The sequence below is a fragment of the Rhinatrema bivittatum genome, chromosome 1, assembly GCF_901001135.1.
Source record: "Rhinatrema bivittatum chromosome 1, aRhiBiv1.1, whole genome shotgun sequence".
Taxonomy (NCBI): Eukaryota; Metazoa; Chordata; class Amphibia; order Gymnophiona; family Rhinatrematidae; genus Rhinatrema; species Rhinatrema bivittatum.
The window spans coordinates 416,823,614-416,846,052 of NC_042615.1; the positions used below are offsets into that span (position 1 = coordinate 416,823,614).

A 22,439-nucleotide genomic window follows, 5' to 3' on the forward strand; every position below is an offset into this window, starting at 1 on the left:
GAAGTTGGAAGTGTCATATTCCAGTGGTCATGGCTGCACTAAGACAAGCTTATGCAGGATACGTCAGGCCTGAGTGGATATGGTGGAGTATGACATGCTGCAGCTGAAAGTGTCAGGCCACAGTGGTAATGGTTGGAGTATGGAATGCTGCAGCTGTAAATGTCAGGCCATAGTAGTTAGGGTAGGAAAATGGGATGCCATAGTTGTGTCAGGCCACAATATTTATGGTTTGAAAATGGCATGCCATAGCTGTGTAAGGTCTCAGTGGAAATGGTTGAAAAATGGCATACTGCATCTTTAAGTATCAGGTCACAGTGTTTATGGTTTGAAAATGGCATATCTCAGCTGTAAATGTCAGGCCACAGTGGTTATGATTTGAAAATGGCATGCTGCAGCTGTGTCAGGCAACAGTGATTATGGATTGAAAATGGCATGCCGTAGTTGTAATTAGTGGTAATGGTTGGAACATGGCATACTGCAGCTGTTAAATGTCAGGTCACAGTGGTTAGGGTTTGAAAACAGCATGCTGCAGCTGTAAATGTCAGGCCACGGTGGTTATGATTTGAAAATAGTATGCTGCAGCTGTAAATATCAGGCCACAGTGGTTATGGTTTAAAAAATGGCATGATTTATTTATTTATCGATTTATTTATTTATTTTGTGCTTTTATTATACCGGCATTCATGACTTGAGTCACATCATGTCGGTTTAAATTTAACAGGGTGTGATATATACATATAACTAAAACATTCTAACAAGTGCATGGTAAGAAAATTGCAGTTACAATAAAACAGGGAAGTGTACAACTGGGAGCAGAAGAAAGTAAAGAAGAAGGAGGTTAACTAAGAGCAAATTATTTAGAATGTTGCAAAACATTATACAGTGAAGTGGAGTTGATGTAGTGAAGGAAGATGTTAAGATTGATATGATGCAGCTGTGTCAGGCCATAGTGGTTATGATTTGAAAATGGCATGCTGTAGCTGTGTCAGGTCTCAGTGGAACATGTAATGCTGCAGTTGAAGTGTCAGGCCACAGTGATTAGGGTTTGAGTAAAGGATAAGTTATTCTTCAGTGGTGGTGTTTAGTGAAGAGGGAAAGGATCTCAGTGGAGTCATTCCCCAGTAATGTTTTGCATACACCACTCCTGAGGCATAGCTCCCCTGCCTGATTCCCCCTGTTTGAAGTGAAGCAGGCAGGGGAAGTCAGTGAAGTTATGTCTCAGTGGTGGTATTTGGCATACACCATCACTGAAGCATGATTCCAATGTCCTCCCCTGCTTGCTTCGCCTCAACTATTTGGGGTAAAACAGGCAGAGGAGACATGCCTCAGTGGTGGTGTTTGATAAACACAACCACTGGTAAACACCACCACTGAGGCATGTCTCCTCTGTCTTCCCCTGCCTGCTTCTCCTCAACAACGTTTTGGAGAGAAGCAGGCAGGGGAGGTCAATGAAGTTATGTGTCGGAGGTGGCAATTTGAGAAAAGGAGGCAGAGCAACTCAGCAGAGTCATGCCTTGAGGGTTGCATTAGGGAAAAAGGAGGCAGAGGAACTGAGTGGAGTCATGCTTTGGAAGTGGCATTTGGGGAAAAAGAGGCAAAGGAACTCAGTGGAGTCAAGTCTTAGTGGTGGCACAAGCAGTCAGAGGACCCTGTAGTAGTGATTGGAACATGGCAGGCAGACAAAGGATTTATCAGACCCCTGAGATTGTGTGAGGTGTATGGCACTGTAAGGCTGCTGCTGGCTGCGCTGCCATACCATTGTGTTGGTGTTGGGATATGGTAATGAAAGATTATTACTGGATGTGCTGTCAGACCCCTATAGTGTCAGATCCCAGTGTTGTTGTTGGGGACATATCAGGAGGAAGCAAGCTGATTCAGACCCTATTGTTGTTGAAGGGATGTGTTGGGGGAATCAGGAAGATTGAAGCCTCAGTGTTGAGGATGGGCATATGTTAGAAGGAAGTAGAAACAGTGAAGCCCCAGTGTTGAAGATGAGGATATGTCAGGTAGGAAGCAGAAGGATTGAAGCCCCAGTGTTGAGGTTTGGGACATGTCAGGAGGAAGCAGAAGGAATGAAGCACCAGAGCTGTTGGGGATGAGGAAACAAGAGGATTGAAGATCCAGAATTTTTGTTGGGGACGTCTCAGGAGGAAGTAAGCTGAGTCAGACCCCAGTTTTCATTATGAGGTCATGTCAGGAGGCAGCAGAGTGTGACAGGCCACAGTTTTCGGGGTGGGAACAAGTCAGGAGAAAGTAAGGTAAGTCAGACTCCAGTTTTATGGATGTGGACAAGTCAGGAGGCAGCATGTTGTGCAGGCCACAGTTTTGTGCTTGGGGACAAGTCATGAGGTAGCATGTTGTGAAAGGCATCAGTTTTGTGGATGGGGACAAATCAGGAGGCTGCATGTTGTGAAACACCCTAATTGTCTGGATGGGGACAAGTCAGGAGGAAGTAGCTGAGTCAGACAACAGTTTTGTGGATGGGGAAAATTCAGGAGGTAGTATGTTGTGAAAGGCTCCAGGTTTGTGGATGGGGACAAGTTGAAATGTGGCCCAACTGGCAGTGTTGGGGGATACAGCAGGACTCAGCATTGGTGAGTTGTGGCCCTTGGATTGGCTTTTTGGTCCGGGGAGGCAGCAGCAGTGTGGTTATTGAAGAATGGCTCAACTGGTGGTATTTGTAATAGAAATAGTAATGGTAATTTACTTTTGCTAAACTGATTTTTTAAATTACATCAAAACGGTATACAATGAAAACTAAAAAGTATAATACAATGCAATAAATCATACCAAAAAAATTAACAATATATCAAAAGGAAAAAAAACATTAAAAATTCCACTATTAAAAACAATAACAACAAATTGCACAGGTCACAGATATATTTTATCAGTAGACTCATTTAAACCAGAACTTGCCAACATTTATTTATTTATTTATTTATTTATGAACTTTTATATACCAGCGTTTGTGAGAAACATCACGCCAGTTTACAATTAACAAAAGAATGGAAAATTACAATGAAACGGGGGAGGGGGAGAGGGGAGCAGGCTAGAAATGGAGGAAGGAAGAGCAGAAAGAAAGTAAAAAATAAGGGAGATAATAAAGGAACAAGGTTATGAAGAGATATGGATAAACCATATTAAGTAACTAATATCACATCACCGGATGTGTACATGTTATAACTCGAGAAACCATATATAGATTTACAAGGATACAATGCAGTGTTCTAAAGGAATAGGGGGGAGCAGGGCTGCACTAAGGGGTAAGGGGGGGGGGCTTAAGGGCAGGCGAGGAGGAACAAATAGGGAAATCTGGCTAGGTTTGGTTTGAGTCAGGGTTAGCCTGCATGAAAAGCCATGTCTTGATTCCTTTTTTGAAATTGCGTAGGGATGGTTCTAGACGGAGATCGGTAGGTAGGGAATTCCAGAGGGAGGGGCCAGCAATAGAGAAGGTTATTTCTCTAGTGAAGGTATGGTGTGCGGTTTTGAGGGACGGGGAGTGAAGGGTGCCCGCAAGGGAGGTTCTGGTGGGGCGGTTCAAAAGCTTTTAATCAAAAGCTTTTGAAAAAAAGGTTTTCTCCATTTTCCCGAATTTCAAATAATTACCTTCCAAGCAAATATCAAGAGGCAAAGAGTTCCAGAGTAAAGGTACCTGATATTGGAATACAAATTGCAGGGTGCCCTCTAGATAAATTTTCTTCGTCGAGAGCAAACTAAGAAGGCCTTTCTGGAATGAATCAGACATCACGATGGTTGGTAAGGAATCAACAAGTTAAATAAGAATTCAGGAAGACCCTTAGAGAGTCTTTTATGGGCCAAATAAAATATTTTGAACAAAATTCGACAACGCACAGGAAGCCAATATAGGTTTTTGAGAATAGGAGAGATATGGTCAAATTTAGATAAGTCTTTAATGATCCTAGCTGAAGTGTTCTATAACAACTGTAATCTTTTTAATTTACATTCAGTACTAATGCACAAGATAGCAAGGTAAGATCAGATACGGACACTCTACAGAAACACTTCTTCTATCTACCTTTGACACATTATTTCGGGCATTTGATTCATACACAGATTATATTATAGTATTTTTAGATATTTCAGCAGCATTTGATACGGTCGATCATCAAATTCTCATTTCAGGGCTACAAGCAATAGGCATCACTGGTACAGTATTAAGTTGGTTTTCATCTTTTCTTACAGATCGCCCTCAACAAGTTAATATCAACCATCAATCCTCCATTCCCTACACAATTCCATCCGGCGTTCCCCAAGGATCATCATTATCTCCCATACTATTCAATATATATCTTCTTCCGCTTTGTCATATCTTATCTTCACTCAACCTACAATTCAAAATTTATGCAGACGACATTCAATTTCTGGTCCCCTATAAAACTTCCTGGTCCGATACTCTATCATTAGTCTCACTTTACCTATCCACCATTAACTCTTGGCTATCTCATAATCGCTTAAAATTAAATCCATCAAAAACCGAACTAGTTCACTTAACATCCATTACAGACTCCTCTATAGGCCCACCATCTCATTTTACTTTCAATGGTTCAACCATCCCAATTAATTGTCATGCCATAAATCTAGGTGTAACTATAAATACAGACTTATCCATGAAACAACAAATTTCCTCCCTAACAAAGAAATCATTCTATAAATTACAGCTTCTGAAACGTCTTCGTCCTCTTCTCTTCTATCGTGATTTCAGGACTGTTCTTCAATCTCTTATTTTCTCTAGTTTAGACTATTGTAATGCACTCTATCTAGGTCTATCTGATTCATCAATTCACTCACTACAATTAGTTCAAAATAGTGCAGCTCGCTTATTATCCGGTACCTCCATTCGCAATCACATTACACCTATTTTACATTCTCTTCACTGGTTACCCATAAAATACAGGATAAAATACAAAGTACTCTCAATCATTCACAGCCTAATTTATAACTCTTCCTCCACCTGGCTTTGCACCTTACTCCGCATTTACAATCCCACCCGACACTTAAGATCACTTACTCAAAATCTCTTAGACATTCCATCACCACGACAGGCTAGATTAGACATTACCAGGAAAAGAGCTTTTTCAGTAGCAGGACCATCCCTCTGGAACTCTTTACCCAACCCTCTCCGCTTAATATCAAATCCTTATCATTTCAAAAAATCTTTAAAAACATTCTTTTTTCAACAAGCATTTAATACTCCTACTAAGCATTTCCCCGATCAAAGATGAAGCTCTCATCTCCCCAAAACTCACCCATCAGACACATAGGGGTAGATTTTAAAAGAAGCGCGATCAGCCTACTTTTGCTTGCGCATCAGACTCAAGCAAAAGTACGCTGGATTTTAGTAGATACGCGCGGAGCCGCGCGTATCCACTAAAATCCTGGATCGGCGCGCGCAAGGCTATCGATTTTGTATAGCCTGCGCGCGCCGAGCCGCGCTGCCTCCCCCCGGTCCCTCCAAGGCCGCTCCGAAATCGGAGCGGCCTCGGAGGGAACTTTCCTTTGCCCTCCCCTCACCTTACCCTCCCTTCCCCTACCTAACCCGCCCACCCGGCCCTGTCTACACCCCCCCCTTACCTTTGTCGGGGGATTTACGCCTCCCGGAGGGAGACGTAAATCCCCGCGCGCCAGCGGGCCTGCTGTGCGCCGGGCCGCGACCTGGGGGCGGGTACGGAGGGCGCGGCCACGCCCCCGGGCCGTAGCCACGCCCCGTACCCGCCCCCAAAACGCTGCCGACACGCCCCCGCAACGCCGCGCGCTCCGGCCCCGCCCCCCGACACGCCCCCCTCCGAGAACCCCGGGACGTACGCGAGTCCCGGGGCTCTGCGCGCGCCGGGAGGCCTATGTAAAATAGGCTTCCCGGCGCGCAGGGCCCTGCTCGCCTAAATCCGCCCGGTTTTGGGCGGATTTAGGCGAGCAGGGCGCTGAAAATCCGCCCCATATTATCTCAACTTCTCCTCTATCATCCCATCTGCTTTCTTCCTAGGATATTTTAATCCAATAAGTTGCCACCCCCCCTCCCCCCCTCCCCCCCTTCATCCCTTTTACCTTCCCTATTCTGTTTACCCATGGCATGTTACCATTATTATTATTTTTTTAATTAATAATTTCTTTTAGCTAGCAATTATCTAGCTACTTAGCTAAATGTATGTATTTTATGTTTATTTTAGTTATATTTTATTTTTATTTTTACTTTATTTTAACCTGTTGTAAACCGTTTTGATAAAATTTTATTTTAAAAAGCGGTATTAAAATTTTATTTTATTTTTTTTTTATTTAAAAGTATTTATAATACTTTTAAATAAAAATAAATAAATAAATAAAATTTTAATCAACAAATCATTTGAAGGTTGAAAAAACTGACCATGTAGACACCTGTTTATTCATAGATAGAATTTGATCCAAGAATATTCAAAGAATCTTAGTGTCCTCCACCAAAGGTATATTCAATTATTTATAGAGGGTGGCAGTTTAATGCTGGACTTGCAGTGACCAAAACAAATGGCCTCAGATTTTTGCGGGTTCACTAGTAATTTATGTGAACTCAGCCAGTCACGAATCTTATTCAAACAATCATTAAACTTAGAGATGTCCAAAACCAAATCAGAGTTAAAATAAGCAATAACTTGTATGTCATCTGCACCACATACCACAGTTTCTTTTATGAGCATGTACCACTGATATGACTGTATTTATTGACTGTATTTTGTCAATATGTATTGACCAGTGAATTATGTTTGCCACACATTAACTACATTGTATCTGCATAAACATAACAGCTGTAACCCTGCTCATGAATGATTTTTGAAAGAGGAGCCAAAAAAAGGTTGAAGAGCAGGGGAGATCAAATAGACCCTTGTGGGATGCTACTATTCACGTTTTTTGAAGATGGCATTTCATTAGCCCATTTGACCCTAAATTGATGATTCTTCAAAAAAGATCTGAACTATTGCCAAACAGTCCCTGATATTCCTAGTTCAGACAAACATGATAAACAAAGAACATGATTGTATCAAAAACTGCACTGATGTAAACAGATACTACTATAACAACATTTCCCTTATCAATTTTGAGCCTGATTTAATTCAGAAGTGCCAAAAGGGAAGTTTCAGTATAGAAATTTTGATAGAAACCTGATTGTTTTGGTTGGAGAACATTAAGTATGTTTACAAAGTTGCTAAGTTTTATTCTAACTTTGATTTTTGACTGTTACCTATTATGTATGTTTTATTATACCCCACCCTGAATGTAAGAAGGAAGGGTAACAAATAGTTTTAAAATAAAAATAAAAATAAGTTGAGTGAAAACAGCTTTTTCTATTACTTTCATCACAAATGGAATATTCGAAACAAGGCAATAATTCTTGGGATCACTAGCATCCTGATTTTTCTTTTTTAAAATTGGAGATACTGATGAAAGCTTTAAAATAGATGGAATTTGACCAGTGATCAAACTAGAATTGACCGAAGGCATTATATATTTAGCTAATCCCAGTTCCTTATCTTTAATCAAAAATGAGGGCATAGAGTCAAGATCTGAAGTAGAATTATTTAAAGATGCCATCATCTTTTCCAAACCCAATAGAACCACTGGGTTAAAAGATTTTCAGACTGTGCGACACAGCAGAACTCAGCATTGGTGTATTTTGGCCCTTGAATTGGCTTTTTGGGCCAGGTAGGCAGCAGAAGTATGGTGGAAGTGTGGTCCAACTGGCCATGTTGGGGACACAGCAGGATTCAGCCTTGGTGTATTTTGGCCCTTGAATTGGCTTTTTGGGCCAGGTAGGCAGCAGAAGTATGGTGGAAGTGTGGTCCAACTGGCCATGTTGGGGACACAGCAGGATTCAGCCTTGGTGTGCTTTGACCCTTGAATTGGCTTTTTAGGCCGAGGAGGCAGCAGCAGTGTGGCCCAACTGGCAGTTTTAGGGACACAGCAAGACTCAGCATTGGTGCGTTGTGGCCCTTGGATTGGCTTTTTGGGTCAGGAAGGCAGCAGCAGAGTGGTTGTTGAAGTGTGGCCCAACTGATGGTGTTGGAGAAACAGCAGGCAGGTGCAGTCAGTCAGTCACAGTTATTGGATGTTGCTAAATGCTGGATATAGGCCCCATTGCTGTTATTGAAGCATGGCAGGCAGAACAGTCAGCTACAGGATCTTCAAGTTCCTTTCATTTGTCTTGCCATTCGCATGGCAAATCTGGAAAGCCAAGCAAAGGCAGATTAATTTTAAGGAACACTAGCTTCTCCATCAAGTGTGGTGACAGCCTGGAGCGATGAGGGCTTATGATGTCTCCTGTAATGGAAAACACTCTTTCTCTGGGGACACTTGATGAGCATGAGAGATAGTGCTGAGCCACTCTTGCTATGTCTGGCTAGATGTTGGACTTGTGGGACCAATATGCCAGCACATCAGTTTCTATGTCCTCGATGATCTCTGCGAGATAGCATATCACTAAGATTTGAGCTGCCGTCTCCTTTGCTGGTATCAGGAGTCTTTCTTCCTAGCTGCTTTCGTGATCGCCAAGGACAGAAGTGAGGATGATTTCCATTTTACTTTGCTGGAGGAAGTGCTAGGTGGCGATGACAGGGTGCTGCTCTGATTTGCAGTAATGTCTGACCTGAGCAATGATGGTGTTTCTTCCTGTGCTACATTCCTTCTTTGCCTCAACCTTGGCACTGGTTGACAGACCTCCTCTTTCAGCATGCTCTTCATATGAGTCAGATTGCTGGCCTGCAGTGCGAGACTCCCTTTCAAAGGTGGATCACATACTGTAGCGAGCATGCATGTGGGTTTTCTGGTCAGAGGCCCTAGACTCTCTGTCAACTGCTTTTCCAAGGACACCAAACAGAGCAGCATCTCATCTCTCATTCCCTCTTCCAGTTGAAAGCCCTCCAACCTTTCAAATAGGATGTTTAGTATAGGGATGATATCTCCCAAGGTGGTGCTTGTGGCACTCAGCTCCTCTGTACATCCTTAAAGGGCTTCAGGAGTTTCACAAGCTGTCTCATGACTGACCAATCATGATGCCCTAGAGAAGCCTGCCCACCTATCACCATTTCCCGAGACGGAGCAGCAGACACCCCTGCATGATCTATTAGCCTCTGCAGCATCATGTACGTAGAATTCCAGCAGGTATCCACATGTATAATGAGACGCTTGTGAAGTATTTCTAATTCTTCCTGCTTTTCACGGAGAGCGTCCACCACCTTCATACTTTGGTGGAAGTCCCCAGCTATTTTTCTATACTTCTATAGTAAACCATGCAGGTAAACACAGGGCCGGTGGAAGCACTAGGCGATCGTCTAGGGCGCCAAGCATTAGGGGGCACCGAGCCGCTGATGGCCGCCAGTGGACCTCATCCCACTGGCAGCTGAGTGGTGAACTACTGCTGTGCTGTGTGCCGGATACACACAGCAAGAAGGTCAGCAGGGCCGTGGTGGAGCTCACGTCACCACGGCCCAAAGAAAAACGTCGCGTCTAAACGTGCAGGTGCTCCTCCGCCTTCCTGTCCACGTGGCCCTGGAAGAAAAATGTTGCCGGAGCCGCGCGGGCAGGAAGGAGGAGGAGCAGCGCGGCCCGAGAAGACCAGGGCCGCTGCAGAGCCCATCCTGTGGCGACCCATAAAGAAGAGGCCGAGGGCCTGTAGAGTGTGTATGTGTGGCGTGTATGAGATGAGTTGAGAGACTGTGTGAGGGAGTGAAGACCTGAATGTTTGCAGAGACAGCATGTGAGAGGCTCTGGGTGTGTGAGGGAGACAGCATGTGACATTGAGAGCCTGTACTTGAGCAAGACAGCATGTGGGAGTGAGAGAGAGCCTGTGTGTGTGAGACTCAGACAGCATGTGCCAGTGAGAGACTGTGTGTATGAATGATTGTATGAGAGAGAGCGTGTGTGTGTGTGTGTGTGTGAGTGAGTGAGAGAGAGAGAGAGAGAGCATGTGAGAATGAGAACCTGACTGTGTGTTTGAGGGAAGAAGACAGATGGAGAGAAAAGAAATAGAAAAAAAGACAATATAAAAGGAATTGGCAAAAAAATAGAAAGGGAAGGTGGAAAAAAAAAAGCCTGTGACCAACCGATTAGAAAACTAAGATCAGACAGCAAATGTAAAAAAAAAATAAATTACTTTTTACTGATTGGCACATGTAATCTTTGGGAATGTGCAAGAGTAGCACTTTCTCTATGTGGATCTCACAATGTACGAGATCAGCATGGAGGAACTGGAAGCCCACGGGGCTTGAACAGAGGAGGCAGCAGAATGGGCTTCAGTGCCAGTAGCAGCAATCAGAACCTCCCCAATAGCCACGTGGCAGCAGTGACAGTGGCAGCAGAGGAATGAGAGAGGCTCTGAGGTTGCTGGCAAAAGAATGAGAGGGGGTCTCTGCCTTTAGTGTGTGCATGTGTATGAATGGGAGTCTGCCTGGGGGTGTATGTGTGTGAATGCATGGGTGCCTGCCTGAGGGTGTGTCTGTGTATGAGAATGAATGGGTGTCTTCCTGGGGTTTGTATGTGTGAGAATAGGTGCCTGCCTGTGTGTGGTGTATGTGTATGTGTGAGAATAAATTAGTGCCTGCCTGGGGGTCTGTGTGTGTGAGAATGAATGTGTGCATGCCTGGGGGATGGGGAGAGAGTGGTGTGAAAATGAATGGGAGCCTGCCTGAGGTTCAGTGTGAGAATGACTGGGAAGCTTGCCTGTGTGTGTGTTTGTGTGAGAATGATTGGGAGCTTGCCTGGGTGTGAGCGTTTGTGTGAGAATGATTGGGAGCTTGCCTGGGGGTGTGTGTGTGTTTGTGTGAGAATGATTGGGAGCTTGCCTGGGTGTGTGTGTTTGTGTGAGAATGATTGGGAGCTTGCCTGGGTGTGTGTGTTTGTGTGAGAATGATTGGGAGCTTGCCTGGGTGTGTGTGTTTGTATGTATATGAGGGAGCCAGTGAGAGTGAGAGCATGAGTGTGTATGAGAAAATCCAGGGGAGTAAGAGTGTGTGTGGGGGGTTGTGTGGAGGGGGAGAGAGTGTCTTACAGCCTGAGAGTGTGTCAATGTCTGTGAAAGCGAGAGGTTATGGTGGGTATAAGAGCATGAATGTGTATGTATGTGACAGTGTATGTGTGAGAGAGAGAGGATAACCTCTTAATCCTCGACAATATCAGGGTGACTGGAAATCAAGAGCTCCCATGTATGGACAGCAGGGGCTTTTTAAAATCCTTATTAGTTTTAATTATTGGGTGTTATTTGATATATGTGCTGTTTTGAAATATTTTATTGGTGTTTGGGAAATTGTAAAAAATGTATATGATTTTAATTAATAGAAATTCTATTTATCAGTAGTTTTAAAATATTCATTTATTAGTATGGTTTTACTATTATAACTGATGCTTTATGTTTCTTGATTTTATTGTTTTATGAGGAATGGTGGTTATGTTTTTCCATTGTTAATACACAGAGTCTGGCTTCTTGGGGTTTCCATTTCAGTTTTTTCTAATTTGTGTTCCTTTATTTTGTATTCTGTATTTGGTGAGGGTCTGTCTCTGCTCTGCGTGTGTGACTATGATGAGAGATTCTGCTAGCATGCAGTGTCTGTATAGGGATCTATAGCAATTGGGTTTGTTTTGTTTCCTCAGTAGGTGGTGTATTGTTATCCTAGGACCCAGTGTAATATTTACCCTTGCTTATTCACAGGTAGGGTTATTATTTATTTATTTATTATTTTGTTATACCGACTTTCATGACAAGAATCATATCAACCCGGTTTACATTTAACAATGTGAATAAGGCAGGGAGTAACATAGTAATCAATATTCAAAGTTCAAACATCGTAAACAATAGTATGGATGTGAGAAAGTTACAATGAAACAGGGAGAATTAACTTGGATCTAGAAAGGGGAGGGACAACTGAACAGTAGAATCTTTACAGTGCAGCCAGTTGCGTCAATAATATAGTTGTATAGCAATAATGAATCAGTATGATACAGTTGTGTAGCATAATAAAAGGTGCTGAGTATGAGTGAGTGAGCGGTGCTGGGTATGAGTGGGTGAGTGAGCGGTGCTGGGTATGAGTGGGTGGTGGGTATGAGTGGGTGGTGAGTGGGTGGTGCTGGGTATGAGTGGGTGGTGCTGGGTATGAGTGAGAAGTTAGTGGTTTTTTATTTCAATCCAATTTTTGCATAAGTGTTTGTGCTGTTAGGTGGAGGATTCAATCCAGGCCTGGGAATGCTTTTTTAAAAAGCCAAGTTTTCAGTCTTTTCCTAAATGTTAGTGTACAGGGTTCTTGTCTCAGGTCCGGTGGGATAGAGTTCCATAGGGGTGGACCTGCTGAGGAGAAAGCTCTGAGACTGAGAGATTTATGTAGGTACGTTTTGGTATGAGGTACCTGGAGTGCTTCTTTGTAGGATTCCCTGATGGGTCTGGCGGATGTATGTTTTTGGAAGGGAATTTTTTTATTATTGTTTGAGTCCTTTGTGCTATTTTTTATTATTGTTTGAGTCCTTTGTGTTATTACTGTTATGTTACGATGGGATTGCAGTATAGATTTTGAGTGTCTTTTTTGTGGGGTTTTGTGTTAGTTCACAATGTGTCTGGCAGTGAAAGGTGTTTGTGCTGCTGTTACTGTGAGGTGACACCAGAATTTGAAAATATCTTTTAGTATGATGAGCTGTAAGGGAAACATCCAAGCTCCATTGTTTGGGGGAATTTCAGTGGATGCACAGAGTTAGAGAACTGGAGGTGCAGGATTTGTATTGACATTCTGTCCCTTCCTATATATTCCAGACTTCACTCTCATAGCCATATAGAATTAGTTGAATGAGGCTAGCAAATAATTTTATAGTAGTTTTACTAGAAGTGTGAAACTGGCCAGCTTTTTAAAATTACGCGGAAGACCCCTTGGACCTTTTTATTAATACTTTTTTTTTTAACCAATTTTAAAGCAGGATCCATGCTATAGAGGTGGGTGTGATGAAGAAATGTCATTTTGTCTCCCCCCCCCCCCCAAATTCTTCTGTCTAGAGATGCCACTGATTTTCTGTGACCTTAAGCATTAGTACAAGAAGGATTATGGGGGGATGCTGGAGAGTCACACAAGTGCATTGGCCCCCGGGTGCCGGAGACCCTTGGTGCACCACTGGGTGCGAGCCATATGGGGCCACAAGTGGTGGCAAAGAGGAGTGGAGATTTGGTGGGCCGTGAGCAGTGCCCAACCTGCTCGTGTCCCAGAAAACCACACAGTCAGCGGGCGTGATCGAGAATGAGGTAGGAGTCGGGGCCGAGACCAGGGGGTGGCGGTGCCATGGAGGGGGGGGGGGGGCTCAAGGGAGAAGGCTCGCCTAGGGCACCAATTCCCCCTTGTACCGGCCCTGGGTAAATATGCACTGGGTCCCTGGACCCCAGCCCCAAGGTTTCCTTCATTGTTAGGTGCAGAATGTGAGAAAAACATTCTACACCCTGATATCCTCTGTTGGATACTGCCTTTACCATATTAGAGCTATTGTTGGAGACAAAAACCCCTCATTAAGACTTCTGGCTCTCTGATCCAGCTGCCAGCCCTCCAGCATTTGTCTAATAGCTGCTAAAATATTGGCAGAGGTTTGGGAACCATCCGCCAGGTGAGTGAGCAGCAAAGCCCACCTGTGTCCTGTTGCTCCATCCCCTGTGGAGCTGCTGCTTACCCCTCCCTCAGTCAGGTCCCACCAGTGTGCCGTGAGAGAGAGGAAGGAGTGTGAGGCATTTGTGGATGTCCAGATGTTGCTTGTGAAATGCACATTGCTCCCCATGCCTTCGCCAGCAGCACCTGCAGACAGCTATGGCAGTGCTTGTACAAACTGGGGATAACTTTTCTGCTGAAAGTGGTCCTGGAGGGTACTTTATAGTTTAGCACTGTTACTATCCTGCTCGCGGAGCTTACCCGTGAGCAGGCCTTCACTTACCCCGGCACCACTGCTGCTGCTGCCGCTTCCCACTGTCCGGCCAGCGATGCCGTTTCTCCGCAGCAGGAGGGGCCGCTGATATCTGTCCTTCTTTTCGGCTTATGAGCCTCTGCTGCCGCCTCTATCTTCGCGGCCCTGAGCCATCACCGGAACCTCTCCATCTGTGCGGCAGGAAGCCGCCGACAAATTCTTCTTTGTGGCCCAGTGGTCCTGTGGGAGTCCTCTTCGTGGCCTGTGCCGCTTGGGCTCCATAGCCGAAGCCATCTTGCGGCCTGGAAGCCACTCATGACGCCTGCCTGCTCCCTCCTCCATCTGTGCAGCAGGGACGCCGCTGTCCATGGCCCTACTTCTTCCCTGGGCCCTCCTCTAGGCGCCAGCGAGCGCCTCTTCCATTTTAAGAGCCAGTGGCGGGAAAAGCCCACAGCCCCACCAGACGTGTTCATTCTTTAACTTCCAGCTTCAGCCCTATAAAAGGGCTCACTTCCAGTTCCTCGAGGCCTTTGGATCCAAAATCCACAGTTGTCTGTGTTCCTCTTTGGGTCAAGGTCCTTCGTGGTCTTCACTTGTCTAGATGGTTCTTCGTTCCGTGTTCCTGGTCTCCTCATCCTGATGTTCCTGGTTTCGCCCTTTGTCGGAGCTCCTTCATTGCCTGTTCCTTGTCCTGATGTTCCTTGGTCCTGATGTCTAGAAGTTCTGTGGTTCCGTTCCCGAGTCCTGATGTTCCAGGTGTTCTGTGTTCCTGATATCTGGGTCCTGTTGCCTTCATCTCTGTAACTAGTTCCCAGTTTCCTGCGTCCACCTTTCCTGGCATGCCACCGTCATGGTCCATGACCAGTCCATGGGGGGCTGTGTAGGATGCTTCGTGGTACAAGGCCTTCTTTTCGTTTGCAGCGCAAGTCTCCGGAAACCCTTGTTTTTAATGTTCCGAGTTCCAAGTTCCGAGTCTTGAATCCTGTCCCAGTCTTTGGAGTTCCTTGCCTGCTTCCGTCCATGCCCAAGACTCTGCCAGAACCTGCTCTACTCCAGCGTGGTCCGTGACCAGCCACAGGTGGCTGTGTAGGGTGCGCCCCGGTGCAGGCCTCTACTGAATCTTTGACATTTTCCAGTCTCAAGTTCCACTACTTCACCTGGAGTCTGCTTTGCGCTCAATGTGGTCCATGGCCAGCCATAGGCAGCTATGTAGGGCATGCTGCAATGCAGTTCTCCCCCAGTTTCGCATGAGTCCTGAAACCTTGCCTGACATCTTCTGAGTAACCTGAATCCTTGTCCGAGTCTTCCAATTAACCTGAATCCTTGAACAAGTCCTTCCAAGTCTTTGTCTGAGTCTTCTGTGTAACCTGAGTCCTCGTCTGAGTCCTTCCAAGTTCCAAGTCTTTGCCTTGTTCCTGCCCTCAGCCTCCTTGGGTTTAGGGGTTATTTTTGTGTGCCGTTTTTCCCGCCCTCCCCCAAAACGATAAGAGAACCCCCATGATAGGGTTTTCCTATCGTTTTGGGGGAGCCCCCAATTTCTGACGATTTTGAAAAGATCAACGATATTTTCAATCGTCCGATGCTGATTCACATCCCTAGTATTCAATCCATTAAGGAAAACAGGAGATTAATCCATTTTTAAATATTATTCCATAGAGAATGAAAGAGAAGTTGGACATTTGCATTGTTTAGCAGAGATATATTAGTCAGGATACAAATACCAAGATATTTCATGTCAGAATTGACCCATCGCAATGGAAAAGGGCCCACCCAGGAATGCTGGATGTTGCCTGTCACATCTAAAGCCTTGGATTTATCCTGATTTATTTTCAGGCTGGCAAACCTGCCAAATTGGGATTGATATGCAAGGACTTTAGGAAAAGAAATTTGTGGGGTGGTGAGAAAAAAAAGAACATCGTCGGCGAAGGCAGCAACTTTAACGAGGTATCCTTTACTTCTAATCCAGTAATAGAACTATCAACTGCAATGATCCGAAGAAGTGGGTCTATGGAGAGAAGATATAACAATAGCGAAAGAGGACATCCTTGTTGTACCCTTCGACCTATAGAAAAAGGGTCAGATTTGCCCCCATTTTCGAGAATATGGGATCTAGGATTTTTATATAAGAGATCAATATTGTTTACAAAATCACCAGTGAAACCAAATCTGTGGAGAACAGAAAATAAGTAGGGCCAAGATACCCTGTGGAATACTTTTTCTGAGTCAATACTGACCACTATAGCTGGAAGCCCTTTTTTTGCACAATAATGCATGGCTGAGGTGAATTTAATAATATAAGAGCCAGCTGTTCTGCCTTTAAGAAAACCCATTTGATGAGAAGAAATAATAGAGGAAAGAATAAGACTAAGCCAGTTGGCTAGAATTTTGGTGAATATTTAAAGGTCACAATTCAGTAGAGAGATTGGTTTGTACGAGGCCAGTAGGATTGCGTCTTTTCCTGGCTTGGGAAGAACCATGATATGGACCACATAAAAATTGATTGGAAAGTTCCCTTTATTCAGCACATCATGGAATTGGACTTGTAAAGGGACAGAGACCTGTTCTTTTAGTACTTTGTAATAATCAGAGAAAAATTCATCAGAGCCTGGAGCCTTGCTAGAATTATTCATAGCTATAACATTTAGAATTTTGTGAGTGAGGGCGATTTAAGAAATCTAGTTGAATTTCTGAAATACGGGGTAGTGGTAACTTATGAAAGAAAGCATCTTCTTCCGCATTGTTCCTAATCAGTCTTCAGCATAGAGGCTGGCCTAGAACTCCTTAAAGGAATTGCAAATGTCAGAGGAGGGAACAGCCCAAGTGCCTTGAGGAGTTTTTATTTTCTCAATAAAAGATTTCCCTTTTGAAATCTAGACCGCGTTGGCTAACAACTTGCCAGCTTTGTTGCCAATGTGGAAAAACTTAAGTTCTGAACTTCGTAACGTATATTGCGCTCTTTGATGTAAATGTATATTTAAGGAGATGAGGATAGCCAGGTAAGCAGAATCTTCCGTTAAAGTACGAATCATTTTTGTCTTTAGCTGTTCCTAATTAAGATTCCAGGTCCAAAATGGTTTTATTTAGCTTAGCGTTCCTGGCTTTTTCGAACACAAACATTTCTCCTCTGAGCACTGCTTTATTGGTCTCCCAAAAAAGAGAAGGATTATGTGTGTTATGAAATGTGTAAGTTTCCCATTTGTTTTTTAAGTAATTATGCAAAGCTTTGTCTTCTCAGAGTGAAGCTGGGAATCGTCAAAGTCTTACTATGTTGCTTGTGTCTGAGAGACAGAGATCTACCCATATGGGAGAGTGATCTGAGTGTATTTCCACTCGCACAATATGGGGAAAGAATCGCTGAGAACCAAGGATATAGTCAATTCTCGAAAGAGAGGTATGGGCTCGCGAAATGTGAGTGAAATCTTTAAGAGTTGGGTGAAGGGTTCTCCAAAAATCAAGAATTTGTAGTTGTTCACAGAGATAGGAGATGCCCTTTGGAAAGGAAAGGGTCTGCTTAAAGTTTTGAGATGGCAATCTATCTAAGAGGAGATCTGCAATGCAATTAAAGTTTCCAGGTATGAAGAGCCAGCCTTGCTGATTTATTAAGTTTTTCATAGAAGTTATGATGGTAGTTGTTCGGTACATAGAGAGGAGATTGCAAATGATTAATTCTCAACTTTTAATGGAGCCAATCAGAATTATAAAATGACCATCAGGGTCTTTAATCTCTTGGTGCAATTTGAATGTAAGGGATTTATAAGAAGAATGGCTATGCCAGCTTTTTTGCCTTGGGTTTTGGAGAAGTAACAGGAGCCTACCCAATCTCTTTGTAATTTTTTATGTTCAGCATCCGATAAATGGGTTTCTTGTAGACATGCAATCATGGTTTTGTGCCTCTTTAGTAGTTGAGGAATTTTAGCTCTCTTAATTGGGGAGCCTAGTCCATTAACATTTAAGGAGTCTAAACACAAGTGATCAGCCATTCGCCTTAGGTGTAATTTAAGTGTGGAAGAATGAGAGACATGTGAAAGACCCTGGGCCTCCCAGCCTAGGCTCAGGGTTGGACTAATTTTTCCATATAAAATAAGCCTTCAGTTAGATAAAAAAAAAAAAAAAAAGAAATACCTGAAATACCTTAAAGTTAGCCCGCTACCTGAGAATCTGAAATAAAGCTAATTTTATTTATTTATTTATTTATTTATTTTATTTTATTTAACATTTTTATAGACCGACATTTGTTGGGAACATCATACCGGTTTACATATATAGAAACATAGAAATGACGGCAGAAGAAGACCAAACAGCCCATTCAGTCTGCCCAGCAAGCCCTGCACTTTTGTTTTGTTTTTTTCTCATACTTATCTGTTTTTCTTGGCTCTTAGTAATCTTTTGGTTCTATTTCCCTTCCACCCCCATCATTAATGTAGAGAGCAGTGTTGGAACTGCATCTAAGTGAAATATCTAGCTTAATTAGTTAGGGGTAGTAACCGCTGCAATAAGCAAGCTACACCCATGCTTATTTGTTTACCCAGACTATGTAATTAAGTCCTTGTTGGTTGTCTATATAGATCCACTTTTCTTCATTCCCCCTGCCATTGAAGCAGAGAGCTATGCTGAATATGCGTGAAGTATCAGTCTTTCTCCCCTGCCGTTGAAGCAGAGAGCTATGCTGGATATGCGTGAAATATTGGTCTTTCTCCCCTGCCGTTGAAGCAGAGAGCTATGCTGGATATGCATTGAAATTGAAGTATCAGGCTTATTTGGTCTGGGGTAGTAACCGCCGTAACAAGCAAGCTACTCCCCGCTTTTTGTGAATGCAAATCCTTTTTTCCACATTCCCTCTTGCCGTTGAAGCTTAGAGCAATGTTGGAGTCACATTAACCGTATGTATGTTTATTGAATAAGGGTATTATCTCCTGGCAGTAGCCGTCATTCCCGCGAGCCACCCACTCTTCATTCATGTCCTCTAGACTTTATGGATCCACAGTGTTTATCCCACGCCCCTTTGAAGTCCTTCACAGTTCTGGTCTTCACCACTTCCTCCGGAAAGGCATTCCAGGCATCCACCACCCTCTCCGTGAAGAAATACTTCCTGACATTGGTTCTGAGTCTTCCTCCCTGGAGCTTCAAATCGTGACCTCTAGTTCTATTGATTTTTTTCCGACGGAAAAGGTTTATCGTTGTCTTTGGATCATTAAAACCTTTCAAGTATCTGAAAGTCTGTATCATATCACCTCTGCTTCTCATAGAACATTAATGCAGCATAAAAATTGCTTTACAGGGAACATAGATTAATACATAAGGTATTTGGAACATAGATTACTATATATGATAATAGTAACATGGATTAAAAACATATAATATTTAGAAACAGTGGATTAGTATGTAATGCTTATGTTTAACTGTGCAAGGTACATAGATAATACATATGATATTTAGAATATAATTAAAATATTTGGAACTGGACAAAGCTTGAAATATAATATTTGGAAGCAGAGTTTAGGGGGGTAGGGATAGGGAGAGAGTGGGTATAAAAGGGGGGAGGATGGGGGAAGGGAACAGGCTTATGTGCGGAGGCTATAGATTTATTGAAAGGATTTAGTTATAAGCTTGTTTGAATAGTTTAATTAAACATCCCATCCCAACCCTACCCCCCTTTTTGAAAGCCTCCCATCTATGCTCTTAGGGACCACTTAGGGAATAGAAGTACATTTGAATGATGTGTGAGCACCAGCACAGCATAACCAGAGCAGAATAAGCCTGTTAGGGTTTTTTTTCCATTACTTTATCCCTTTTTTCCAGTCCCAGACTTCATTGCTGTGCTCAAAGTCTTGGTGTAGCTTGAAGTAGCAATTTCTACTGTCTTGTTTGTGCCCTCTGCCTTCCACTAAACTTATAGATATGTAATTCCCTCATAAGTAGGAAGCTCGCAATCATCCCTGACTGCAAACTTTCTAAGGTATGGAATGATGGGAATGGATTTAGAGAAAGTCCCTTCTGGAACCAAATGTAATAATTAGGTTCCCAGAACCACCTCTGGCACAGCTCTCTGTCACTGTGCCCGATCGATGACCAAAAAAGGAAGTAAGGTCTGAGCAGACAAGACTCAGTCTATTATTGTTGATTTAGCGAAGGTTCATCATGGGGAGTGGGAATGAAGCATTGTTCATCATGGGGAGTGGGAAAAAGGGGCGGAGGCACTAAAGATGTTTTGTGATGTCATGACATCTGTGGAGGTAGATTTTGCGAGAAATATGTGGTGGGAAAACGAAGAGAGCAAAGGAAACAACTTTATTAAACACCAAACTTGCGGACAATCTCAACAATGTTGGCGAAGACCAATAAACAATAGAAATATTTAGAGAAGGAAGGAAGGTAAGCGATGTAAATACTCAACCAAGGGGAGAACTCACCACTGGAGAATCTTGCATCAGGGAGTTGTCAAAATTAGACTAGACCATCCAGAAACACCTGAGCCAATTCCACTTCTTCGAAAATGTGGGTAGTATTGGCATGCCAGACTTTTAATCTGGCTGAAAACTGAAGAGAAAATTTAACTTGCTTGGCAGCTAAGGCAGAGCAGATTGGGGAGAACAGTTTGTGATTTTGTGAAATTAGTAATCTTGAAATAGTTGGACTTGCTCTCCCTGGTATTTGAGATCATAATGAAGTCTGTACTCCCGAATTAATTCTTGTTTGTGCGACCAATTGAAGATTCTGGCGATGATTATTCTAGGTCTGGAATCTTCAGGCTTTTTGTTTCCCAGCCTTTGGGCTCTTTTGATTTGAAGAGAAGTGGTGAGGGAGGGGTTCCCTAGTACCTCAGGGAGCCATTTTTCCAGAAAGCTGGCTAAGTAGGTGTCTGATATGGATTCAGGAAGGCTGGTAATCCTCAGGTGGTTGTGATGGGATCTATTTTCCAGGTCATCTATTTGGATTTTGAGCTGTTTTTCCATAGCAGCTAATTGCCTGGTGGCAGTAATTGAATCATCTTCAAGGGATGATATCCGTCCTTCTATGACATCCAGATGTGGATGTAGCTCTGCTAAGGAGCTCTGTAGAGTTGCAAGCTGTGTAGATAGATTAGAGAACTTGATATCTAAAGCAGCAGCTACTGCAAATGTGACTTTTTCTGTTAGAGCTTCCAAGGTACTCGGAGATGTAGCTGAATCCAGTTTTTCTGGAGAAGGCCTCAGTTTTTCTTTTTCCTTCTTTCCTCCTTTTAGAGCCATAATTCCTGGAGATTTGTGCATATACTTGTCGATTGACATAAGATCTTTGAAATCTTTGAGAGATTAGGTCAGTCATAGAAAGGATGGCTTTGATAAAAGTAGATGAAAAGCAGCTGGTGCTCAGAGTTCAGGAAAGCACATCGTCCTCAGCTCATCACATCACGTGACCTTCCTGTCTGTCCTTTTAAATAAAAAATCTGAGCCGAGGCAGGATTCTGCCAGGACCTTATCTGACTTGTGATGCTGCACAAAGAACATTGTCCACAAGGGGCATGGCCAGAAGATAGAAATGGAATCCTGATATCGGGTGCATTAAAAGTAGAATTCACCAGCATGTCTTTAAGATTTTTTACCTCTTGTATAAGCAATTACAGGTTGTTCTTTAAAAATCAAATGTAATTGCAAAACATGCCACTGTCTCTGTAAAATAGATACCAAACCTTGTGCTTTACTAGAAAAATGAACAACACATATTAAATTCTTTTCACATTCTTCTTTGTCCTGTTTATTCAACAGCCAATGTATATGCACTGTTGCGACTGCGACCTACGAGTCCTGATACAGGCACGGCCGCTAGCTCACGGGAGAGCGGCTTTCCCCGCCGCTGGCTCTTTAAATATCCTTGAAGAGTTGCACGCCAGCGCCTAGAGAAGGGCCCAGGGAGGAACAGGACCAAGGACAGCGGCGTCCCTGCCGCACAGACAGAGAAGGAAACAGGCAGGCTTCGGGAGCGGCCTCCAGGCAGCAAGATGGCATCAGCTGTGGCAGCGGCTTCCCGATGGTGGCACCAGCCATGAAGAGGACTCCCTAGATGCAGCCACAGGCCATGAAGAGAGGCGGACCCGGAGGTGGCTTCATGCTGCATGATCGCGTCATGGCAGCTGGGGCTTCCCTTGCCGCTCGGAGTCCCGGTGGCGTTCTCCCCACTGCGGAGAAGGAATCAGCAGCAGCAGCTTCAGGGCCGCATTGGAGGCAGCACCAGTGGCTTGGAGGCAGCACCGGTGGCTTGGAGCCGCGATGAAGTGGATCCTGGCAGCAGGTAGACCACGAAGATAAAAAGTAGGCTGCGGCTTCCTTCCACTTGAAGATCCCGGCAGTGGCGGTGCTAAGGCTGTGAAAGGAGACATCAGCGGTCCCTCCTGCCGCAGAATGGCGTCGGACTGCATGGAGGCGGTAAGTGGAGACCTGTGAGCGGGATGGGGTCCGCAAGCAGGATCATAACATGCACATTCAGAACTCTTTTAAAAGCTGGTTTTAACATTCACAAGGATATCCCCATTGTAGAAATCTATGGCAGAGGTTTTTTTTGCT

The 22,439-nt window shown here is 43.8% G+C and overlaps 1 long non-coding RNA gene across 7 annotated transcripts in view; it reads left to right on the top strand.

Moving 5' to 3' along the window:
- LOC115092192 overlaps positions 1-22,439 on the top strand; it is a 381,274-nt gene that overhangs the window by 115,079 nt on the left and 243,756 nt on the right. For 2 of the 7 annotated variants that reach the window (XR_003856945.1, XR_003856941.1), the window contains exon 2: positions 21,645-22,301. The exons of the other annotated variants lie outside the window; for them this stretch is intronic. This is a non-coding gene — a long non-coding RNA (uncharacterized LOC115092192). The remainder of the gene's footprint in view (positions 1-21,644; positions 22,302-22,439) is intronic. 7 annotated transcript variants of the gene reach the window in all.